Consider the following 12139-nt stretch of genomic DNA (forward strand, 5'->3'; position numbering starts at 1 on the left):
CAGCACAGGCCTACAATGATGTTTTAAGCACCTTCTTGCTTCCCACTGTTGAAGAGCAATTCGGGGATGGCGATTACATTTTTCAACACGATCGAGCACCTGTTCATAATGCACGGCCTGTGGTGGAGTGGTAACACGACAATAACGTCCATGTAATGGACTGGCCTGCACAGAGTCCTGACCTGAATCTTACAGAACACCTTTGGGATGTTTTGGAAAGCCGACTTCGTGCCAGGCCTCACCGACCGACATCGGCAGCTCTCCTCACTGCAACACTTCGTGAACGTGAAGAATGGGCTGTCATTCCCCATGAAACCTTCGAGCCTCTGATTGGACGTATGCCTGCAAGAGTGGAAGGTGTCATCAAGGCTAAGGGTGGGCTAACACCATACTGAATTCCAGCATTAGCGATGGAGGGCGCCACGAACATGTAAGTCATTTTCAGCTAGGTGTCCGGATATTTTTGATCACATAGTGTATATTCTCTCTATTTCACCTATTATCTATTATTTTGCCGCCCAAATAGCTAAACTCAACAACTAATTTTTGTGTCTCATATCCTAACATAAATCTTTTATCGTTGCCTGATTGAATTCAAATGTATTAAATTAACGTTGGTTTCTTTTATTGGTGTTTATCGCAAAGCACGCTATTAAGTCCGTTCTACTGTTCTTCGAAGTCCTTTGCCGTTTGTGGTAGAATTGCAATGTTGTCAGGAAACCTCAAAGTTTTTATTTCTTCTTCCTGAACTTTCATTCCCTTTCCATATTTCTCCTTGGTTTCCTTAACTTTTTGCTCAAAGTACAGAGTGAATAACGTCAGAGATGGGGCTCTAGTTGTCTCTCACCATTCTCAACTATTGTTTCCGTTTCCTGTAGTTCAGCACTTATAACTGAAGTATGGTTTCTTTACCGGTTGTAATTAATTTTAACTCCCCGTATTTTATCCTAACTACCATTAGAATTTTAAATAATGTGTTCCGGCCAACACTGTACAAGTAAATATTTTTCTACAAACCTACGAATGTTATAAACATAGGTCTTTCTTCAGTCTGTCTTTTAAGTTAATACACAGATGCAGTACTGACTTACGTATTCGTATACCTCTCTGGAAACCTTTATTAAAAGGGCTTACGATCCACTCTTAAAAAACAACAAAATTCATAAGTGGAATATGTCTGTTCCTCGATGACAACAGTACCATTAACAGCACTGGGAATCCTGAACAAGCAACAGCACTACAGAGTCACATTTAATTTATTGGTAGGTGATGCTTTTGAAGGGTAGAGTAATGCTGCAGCACGCACGTAGACGCATATACGAGTACACTTAAACTGATTTCACATCTGGATAGCTCAGTTACTATAAACTATATAACGCACGTAGACGCATATACGAGTACACTTAAACTGATTTCACATCTGGATAGCTCAGTTGCTATAAACTATATTAAATCGAGTATTTACATTCGAGTTCTCACAGACATAAACAACCTCTCCGCATAAACTATCTAAGTCTATAGAAATTCCCTTTTCGAAGTCATTCACGAAACATAGTCTGTGCACTTCAAAACAGAATCTAGGAAACGCCACAAGCAGATACAACAACTAAACTAAACTCCGACCGAACAGACTATGAAGGGCCAACGGTTCTGATGGGCCGCCATGTGATCCTCAGTTTACAGGCGTCAACGGGTGCGGATACGGAGGGGCACTTGGTCAGCACCCCGCTCTCTCGGCCGTATGTCTGGACTGGAGCCCCCACTTCGCAGTTAGGTACAGGTGGTGAACAAAAATAAGGAAACAGCAAAATCACAACTCGTTATCATCCCTACTATGGTGTGGGCACGTTGGCCTTAAAAACAGTTTCCAGTTGTCTCGCAGCGATAAATACAGGTCCTGTACACTTTTCAAAGGTATCTCGTGTCATTATTTCAGCAAAATAATGGCGAGTTCAGGACGCGATGATGGAAGTGGATAACAATCACGCACTCTCCTCTCCATAGCAGTCCAAAAAAGGTCAACAATACTGAGATCTGGCGACTGTGGTGGTCAGGGGAGATGCGACAGTTCATCCTCGTTGCTCGCAAAACCAGTTCTGGACGATGTGAACTTTGTGAACAGCGTCTCTGTCGTCTGGGAACACAGCGTCACCACAGGGGAACATACATTATACCATATACATGTCTACATCCACGTGGCGACTCTGAAAATCACGCTTAAGTGCCTGGCAGAGGGTTCATCGAACCACTTTCACACTAACTCTCTTTTGTTTCACTCGCGAAATGAGCGCTGAAAAAACGAAGAACTGTATCTTTCCGTGCGGGCTCTGATTTCCCTTATTTTACTATGATAATCGTTTCTCCTTATCTAGATCGGCGTCAACAATATATTTTCATATTCGGTGGAGAAATCTGGTGATCGAAATTTCGTGAGAAGATCCCGCCGCAAGGAGAAACCCTTTTGTTTTAATGACTTACATCTCAAACCCTGTACCATTTCCGTGACTACTCTCCCCTATTTCTCTGTAACACAAAACGTGCTGCACTACTTCGAATTTTCTCGACGTACCCCGTTAATCCTATTTGGTAAGGACCCCACAAAGCGCAGCAGTACTCCAAAAGAGGACGACAAGTATAGTGTAGGCAGTCTTTATAGTAGATACGTTGCATCATCTAAGTGTTCTGCCAATAAAACACTGTCTTTGGTTCGCCTTCCTCACAACATTTTCTGTGTGTTCTTTCCAATTTAAGTTTTTGGTAATTGTAATTCTTAGGCATTTGTGATGTCACCGCTAGACACCACACTTGCTAGGTGGTAGCCTTTAAATCGGCCGCGGTCCGTTAGTATACGTCGGACCCGCGTGTCGCCACTATCAGTGATTGCAGACCGAGCGCCGCCACACGGCAGGTCTAGTCTAGAGAGACTCCCTAGCACTCGCCCGAGTTGTACAGCCGACTTTGCTAGCGATGGTTCACTGTCTACATACGCTCTCATTTGCAGAGACGACAGCTTAGCATAGCCTTCAGCTACGTCACTTGCTACGACCTAGCAAGGCGCTATATTCAGTTACTATAAGTACTATCTTCAAGAATGTATTCTGAAACAGATAATATTGTGAATCATGTACCGTCAAGAGCGACGTTCATCATTAATGGATTAAAGTTAAGTATCAAACTAATTACGTCCGCTTTCTGAATTCTCATTCCTTGTCATGTTCCAGACCTCACGTCAGTATGGTTCTTCCCTCCTCACGCCAGCCTGCGTGAGCTAAAACGCGTGCATTTCGGCCTCCACTCGTAACACGGTGTTGACTCTTCTGCTAACACAAAAGTATTTAGTTGAATTTACGGCCTATAAATTTTAATGATTTATCATGTAACCGAAGTTTCACGGATTCCTTTCAGCACTCATGTGAATGACCTCATATTTTTCATTATTTAGTGTCAATTGCCAATTTTCGCACCATACATACATGTTATCTAAATGGTTCGGCAGTTCGTTTTGATTTTCTGATGGCTTTATTAGACAGCAAACGACATCATCTGCGAACAAGCTAAGACGGCTGCTCAAATTGTCTCTAAATCGTTTTTATAGAGAAGGAACAGCAGAGGTCCTATAACACTACCTTGGGGAACGGCAGAAAGCACTTCCGTTTAACTCAATAACATTCCAACAATCATTACGAACCGTGACCTCTCTGAGAGGACATATTTCTCTTAGAAGCGGTTATCGCCAAACAGAAGTGTTTCCTAAAGACAAGCCCAGAACTCTCTTCACAGGAAATTCGTTACCAATATTTAAGAATGCCATTTGGATTGAAAAATGCTCCACCTACCTTCCAACGACTATTAGATGGTGTACTTCTTCGATTAACACCGAAAATCTGTGTGGTATATCTTTACTATATGGTCGCCTATTCAAAAACTATAGATCATATTAAGGGGGGATGTTGATGAAAAACACACACTATTTCAAAAATGCACCAAATCCAAAGTTTTGGAGCTATGGCAATGAAATTTTGTACCACGCTTTACATGAAAGTAACACATTTACATATAAAATCCTTTGATTATAAATATTCGACTTTTATTTGAATGAAATTTGAAGTTTTATTTTCAAAAAATAATATATGTTCCTTTTTCTCAGAAAGTATTCAAGAGATTTCTTCAAAAATTTCACTGTTTCATCTCTTTATATGTTGTAAGCTTCTCTCATGAGGTTTTTGGAATAGGTCAAATAGGAGAATTTTCATAATCTTTAATTATAATTCACAAGTACAATTTCAAATTCATGCAAAATTCGAAGCACTTTACCCCATATCTCAGCTTGCAATCAGAATTTCAAAATTTGCTATTGAGACAACGTTTATTATGTTTACAGAAATACGTGTACAAAATTTCATAATTCTAGCATTCATAGAATCTGAGGAAAAGGTACATAAACTTTAAAAAACACACTTTCCAGGGAACGCAATTTAAAGTTCAACCTTTTTTCCTTATGTCACTTCTTCAGATGGCACCTCATTTGTACCCTGGGTCGTCTTTCCCTTCAATTCTTCTCTTCTGGTTTCTTGTTGTCTGTCTTCTTTCCTTTACCAGGTCTTCAACTGACTTTTAAGCTGCAGAGATGCGCTGTAAATCGATTTTTCTCAGGATGTCTTGAGTAAAATTTCCTATCTTCAAGCCCATTCTTTCTAATAGCTTCATCCTCCCGACGTCCCCATCATTAAATACAATAACTGCATCATACGCTGTAATTTTGACAACTGTAGCAGATGCAGAAGTGTTTTTAGGGCATCGTTTCCATATTAGTGAATTTAGAGACTCATTTGGATTTTGGGTTTTGCCAGGAACACATTTAGAGATTCATTTGGATTTTGGGTTTTGCCTCGAACACACTTTTTGAGAAGCACAGGATCGGCCAAAGATGATCTATAAAACCAAAGAGTATGTATCACGGCCTTCTAGATGTATCCCGCACTCGTTTGGTCGAAAGTAATGCACAGAATCGATGTTCACTGAGCTGGTACTGAAGTACTGCGTGGTAGGCAGGCCGCGTCACACTTTTAATTAATTTTTAGGCACTTCGGATGCGATTTGAACATTGAAACTTTGGAAATTTATTGTCCATGAGTTGAACTAACAAATAAAAAATAAATAAAAAATTGACATATTTGGTCAATTTCATCAATGTCCCCCCCTAAACGTCTGTATGAAGTGTTTAGTAGACTGAGGGCAGCACACCTTACACTAAGTGTGGAGAAATGCCATTTCGCTGAGACACATGTAACTTATCTTTGGCGTATTATCAGTCAAGACGGAGTGAGTACGAATCCTCGACTTACTTCCGTCGTACGTTATTTATTAATAGCACAAACTACTAAACAGTTAGAGCCACTCGTTGGGTTACGCAAGCGTTATCGCAAGTTCACTTGAAGGCGTACGTGGAAAGTGCACGACCATTAATAAACTGGTATGAAAAAGTGTTAGTTTTCAGTGGACGTCACAACGCCAAAAAGCGTTTGAGAAACTCAAGGAGATATTAATATCAGATCCTGTGTTAATATTTCCTGACGTTGAACAGGATTTCATACTTGCATGTGATGCAGCCACCAACGCTTTGGACTGTGTTTTTAAGTCAGAATGTTGATGGAAAAGAACATCTGGTGGTATATGCGTCCAGACAATTGAATAAGGCAGAAACTAATTATTCAGCAGCTGAAAAAGGAATATTATCAGTTATACGCAGGATCTCTTATTTTCATCGCTACTTGTACGGTCGTAAATTCGAAGTAGGTACAGACCACGTATCTTTAAAATGGTTATTAAGGTTAAAGCCAGACAGACTGGATAAAGGCACAAGAAGCTGACTGTGAAAGTCAATTGTTTCGAACACAGCCTCAGTTTGAAGCGCAAGAAGGCTCGCTATGCAGATCCACAAAGTGCGGACCTCACACTGTAGTGCTGAGACTGGAAGTATTAAGTCAAGCACACGACCGTATACTATAGGGTTATGAAGGAAAATGGACAACTGACAGACGTGTAGCTGAAAGATTTTGGTGGAAAACGCATCACAGTGATGTAGAACAATATGTAAGGAACTTCATCCCATTTGCACAACGAGCAGATTTGAGTCATCAGAAAATTCAGTTACAACAACTATCAGAAGCTGACGAACCATTATCTTTGTTAGAGTTAAACATCCTCGGACCTTTTAATAGAACACAAGCGGGTAATAAATATGTTCTTATGATATTAGATCATTTTTCACGGTATTTACTTATGGTAGCCTTTCCTGATAAAAAGGCAAGTACAGTAACACAGGCTACTGTAAACAACTGGTTATTAAAATTCAGTGTACCAGAAACCATTATTATGGACCGACGCAGTAATTTTCATCAGACATAATGAAACAGCTATATTGATTATTAAAAATTAAGAAGTTACACAACAGCCCATTCCATCCTCAAACAAATGAACAGACAGAATGCGTCCACCATATGTTATCCAAAATGATAAGCCATTATGTGGATATTATTGGAATATATATTTAAGTTTTGTCGTCTGTGCATATAATTCAAAATTTCATACCGGAACTGGCCTCTCGCCGTATGGGGTGGTGTTGGGGCGAAAAATGCCATCATCTTCTGGATATAGTTCAACTTAAACTGGGTCCACACGGCGAATCAATGAAGAATTTTGCAAATAAGTTGAAAGAAATTTGGCAAAGAGTAAAGTGTGCCAATACTAAATCTTTAAGAAGCAAGAAGGTATTAGGCAACGGGAGAGCAAACTGCACAATACAGGATGGGACAGTGGGTATTACTACTAATCCGTACACCCCAAAGGGCAAAACGAAAGTTTTTAACGAAAAACCATAGGCCTTAACAAGTTATAGAAATGGCTTCGCCAGTCGAGGTCAAATCCCAGTTGCCAACAAGAACTTCTATAGTACATGTAAGGAGAGCCAGACCGAAACTTCCTGGCAGATTAATACTGTGTGCCGGACCAAGACTCGAATTCGGGACCTTTGCCTTTCGCGGGCAAGTGCTCTACCACTGAGCTACCCAAGCACGACTCACGCCACGTCCTCACAGCACTTACCCGCGAAAGGCAAAGGTCCCGAGTTCGAGTCTCGCTCCGGCACACAGTTTTAATCTGCCAGGAAGTTTCATATCAGCGCACACTCCGCTGCAGAGTGGATATTCTCATTCTGAGAGTCAGACCGTTTAAATCTGAGATTGATGCAGTGCCACAGATTCCTTCAACCCTTACGGAAAAAAGCATAAATACAAAGGAAACAGATACATCAGAGAAACATTCGTTAATATTAGATCTAGAAGTAAATTGGGATAAAATGCACATACTGTATTTGGTTATTACATAGGTTAATCTTAATTTTCTTTACTTGTCATGTTCTGTGTTTATTAATTTGTATAAAAGATGGAGACGATTTATGGTTCTTCCCTTTCTCTCTGGTGGCGTGCCGAGATGCTGACCAGAAAACTTTCTCTGAGCATAGCGCTAGTGTACTGTTGCAGAGGTGACGTGATACGGAATCAGCCACTATACGACGGAATTTTATTTTCGAGGCAATCAGATGTTATTTTAAGAGTCACAGACGGACAGACGAGTTTACATTTAGCATTTGGCTAGTAAGGAAAGGCGTATGAAGACTGCAAGATAGGTTTACAGCTTTACAAAAGGAAGTAGAGACAGGAGGCTTTTTTGTAAGATAAACAGAACGATTATCAGGAGTTAAAACTGTCATACAAGAAACTGAGGACTCAGCTGCAGCAGATAACAGAAATTGTAATACAAACTTTAACACGTAGAAACGTGGTTGGTTAGATGCAGGAGGGAAACAGTTAAAAACTGTGTTCGCAACAGCGGATAACGAGGATCCCAAGAATTTAAAGAGTACAACTGAAAATAAACAAGAGCTAGCAGAAGGTACAAAAGCAAAAGAAGATTGTCACACAACACGTATACGGAACATGAAGCAAGGAATACTCAATGTTACTAAAGCAATGCGAAACTTAACAATAGAATTAGAACAATATGCGCATAACACCAGTAATGTCTTAAATAAGTGATCTGGAAATATACAAACACCTGAAGTATTGTTAGTTTCTAGATGGGGAGATGCTCATGTCACCATGTCTGTAGCAGATTTCAAAGATTGTATTGGAGAAAGTGTTATTATTTTTCTAACGAGAGTGATACAGCCGAACAACCAATCATGTGAAATACAGTAGCTTTTGGGGAAAATGGAAGCAGGACACTGAGAGAAAATAGTCTTAGCGCCTCGGACAAAACTTCATAAAATTGAGATCACTGGTTGTAATCCATATTTTCACCAGAAACGTCATTATCACTTCCTATGGAAACGAGAAACTAACTGAGATAGTGAAACTAGAATTACAAGGTAATAGATTGTTAATTAATAGAACTACGTGTGAGATGCAGGAAGACAATTTCGCCTTCCAGCTACAATCACGGGCACAACAATGATTAATGTGTCCTGTTCAATGCTGTATTGGCCAGAGGAACCACCACATATCTTATCTAATCAAAACCTAACTTTTATTAACGGTACCTTACATTCAGCTCTGCGAAAATCAATAGACGAATTAATAACTTCAGAAAAACGACAAATTTCAGTCAAACATTGCAACACGTGAAACAATGTCACGAGAAATGTAGCAAAGCAGAATTATTTACAGTTTACCAAGGACAAGCATAATATTGGTTCTAGTATTAATGTTTGCAACTTACTTTTGTGTACAGCGTAAGATATCTCATTCAAATGAGGCAACCAGTCACCAGATACCTGTACAGTGGATATGTACCATTAATAAGTAATAGAAGAAGAAAATGTAAATAAAGTAGTTAACTAGAGGAATATTACAAAGTAGATTAATGAAGCTAACTAAGGTTCAGGACTCTGGTTGTGAAGCAAAACAGGAAACAGTTTTAAACTAGAATGAAACATCATTGTGGAAACATCCCCCAGGCTGTGGCTAAGCTATGTCTTCACAGTATCCTTTCCTCCAGGAGTGCTAGTTCTGCAAGGTTCGCATGAGAGCTTCTGTGAAGTTTGGAAGGTAGGAGACGAGGTACTGGCAGAACCGAAGCTGTTATGGCAGGTCCTGAGTCGTGCTTGGATATCTCAGTTAAAACACAAACGGTGCTTGATTTGATATCAACGTACGGAACTCAGCGGGCAGTAACATGAATGTGGCTAAATCCACGGCGATGTCCATTGGACGCGGCCTCTCACACGACGACTTAGCACTTCTCCCGTGCGTACGGCAACTACGACATCTTGGCATCATTTTCATCTCCACCGTGCGCCGCTCCGCTGCCATCATTTTTCAGGCGTACAGTCCAAACTATCCGCACGGCGGTGCGACAAAATCTCCTCTGCCGACTCGATTCTTTACAACGGGTCCAATACCTCAATCAACATGTGGCGTCCAGAATGATCCACATGGCACAGGCACTCCCGGTGCCATCAACTATTGGACGCAGCCTCCAGGCTGCTTTCGGATACTTTCTTACGGCCGGTACGCTCTTTTAAGGTCCGTTACGAAACGCTCACCCTCCCCCTGCGAGCGGGAGGCCTCGGCCTTGTCAATGTGCGACTCCGAGCGGCGTCCTTGGACATGTCCACGATACACGAGCACTGGAACGGGGGCCCCTCCCTCATGCGCAGCTTTCCGGAAATTCTTATCCCCGCGAACACAACACCACCAGTACCAGTCGGACACATCAAGCACCATCTGACGCACATTTGTGATTTCATCGTCGACTTCTGTTATACCCACACACACTTACCGAACACGCGTTCTCCTCGACCTAAGGATTTTTACACCCCACTGCTTCGTTACATCTCCAGCAACAACATCGAACTCAGACATCCGTCGACGCGGCGGTCCGCGATTTGGCGTCATATTCAACGCCTTTTCCTTCCCTCAAACGCCCGGGCAACATGGTACCACGTCGCATGTGGAAAATTCACCACAAATCAACGTCTTCACGCCATCGGCCCAACGGACTCTCCGCTTTGTTCAATTTGCCACCTCACGGATGAAGATGTCCTCCAACTGACTGGTGCTGCCCCAGCGCCGTCTGGAAACTTGGTCGACAGTCTGTTGCCTGTTATCTCCACGTTCCGCCGGATTCGATTGACCCCTGGTCTTTTATCCATCCCGAGGATACTTATTTCCCCGCCACCAAAAATCATGCTATTACGTCAGGCCCGCTCAGCTGGATGGTGCCATACCCGGACGAACCCCCCCCCCCCCCCCCCCCTCCCACTGATGACTCTCGCGCTACTTTCCATATCGTAACTCACAGTGGAGTAGGTGCATAGACACGCGCCTCCTGTCATTTATGCATTATACCAGAGCACGCTGGTCATCCCCCCAACTCTACCGTACCCTCCTCTTAGGCTTCTACCCTCCTTTCGGGGGGGCGATTCATCCCGGTTGTGGTGTCGGGGACACAGTGGCCAGGCCTCGCATGTTGATCCCTGCCCACTCTGCCTCCACACTCCACCTGCCGGGCGGTTGCCTGCAAGTCTTATCATACCCCCTCACCTTCTTCCCCTTTTGTCTATTGCCTCACACCTCTTAGCTTACTTCAGTATTATTGTTATTATTTTTTTGCGACACCTTGTTAAGAAAGACTTTTGCTCGCCTTGTTCGAGTGTAATGTCTCTTATTGATTCCACCGGAACAATGGCATTTCTGTTGTATTTATACTTGTAAAAATAAAGATCTTTTGTTTTCCTTACCATGTTCCTGGAAAAAAAACTAGAAGGTAGTGATTCAGAGGTGGGAAGAGGGAGACATTGTGGCCAGGTCTCTGATTTTCGACCCCTGTCCTCCCTGTCTCCACCAGCTCAGGACTGACCACTCTACTCTTTTCTTTAAACAAAAAAAAAAAAAGTCAGTAGAGCACTTGCCCTCGAAAGGCAAAGGTCCCGAGTTCGAGTCTCGGTCCGACATTCAGTTCTAATCTGCCAGGAAGTTTCAGTTTTAAAATAATATTTTTTAAATACACTACTGGCCATTAAAATTGCTACACTACGAAGATGACGTGCTACAGACGCGAAATTTAACCGACAGGAAGAAGATGCTGTGATATGCAAATGATTAGCTTTTCGGAGCATACACACACGGTTGGCGGAGGTTGCGACACCTACAACGTGCTGACATGAGGAAAGTTTCCAACCGATTTCTCATACACAAACACCAGTTGACCGGCTTTGCCTGGTGAAACGTTGTTGTGATGCCTCGTGTAAGGAGGAGAAACGCGTACCATCACGTTTCCGACTTTGATAATGGTCGGATTGTAGCCTATCGCGATTGCGTTTTATCGTATCGCGACATTGCTGCTCGCGTTGGTCGAGATCCAATTACTGTCAGCAGAATATGGAAACGGTGGGTTCAGGAGGGTAATACGGAACGCCGTGCTGGATCCCAACGGCTTCGTATCACTAGCAGTCGAGATGACAGGCATTTATCCGCATGGCTGTAACGGATCGTGCAGCCACGTCTCGATCCCTGACTCAACAGATGCGGGCATTTGCAAGACACAACCATCTGCACGAACAGTTCTACGACGTTTGCAGCAGCATGGACTGTCAGCTCGGAGACCATGGCTGCGGTTACCCTTGACGCTGCATCACAGACAGGAGCGCCTGCGACCGTGTACTCAACGACGAACCTGGGTGCAAGAGTGGTAAAACGTCATTTTTTCGGATGAATCCAGGTTCTGTTTACAGCATCATGATGGTCGCATCCGTGTTTGGCGACATCGCGGTGAACGCACATTGGAAGCGTGTATTCGTCATCGCCATACTGGCGTATCACCCGGCGTGATGGTATAAGGAGTGCCATTGATTACACGTCTCGATCACCTCTTGTTCGCATTGACGGTATTTTGAACAGTGGACGTTACATTTCAGATGAGTTACGACTCGTGGCTCAACCCGTCATTCGATCCCTGCGAAACCCTACGTTTCAGCAGGATAATGCAGGGCCGCATGTTACAGGTCATGTACGGGCCTTTCTGGATACAGAAAATGTTCGACTGCTGCCCTGGCCAGCACATTCTCCAGATCTCTCAC

This window comes from Schistocerca piceifrons, chromosome 2, assembly GCF_021461385.2.
Source record: "Schistocerca piceifrons isolate TAMUIC-IGC-003096 chromosome 2, iqSchPice1.1, whole genome shotgun sequence".
Taxonomy (NCBI): Eukaryota; Metazoa; Arthropoda; class Insecta; order Orthoptera; family Acrididae; genus Schistocerca; species Schistocerca piceifrons.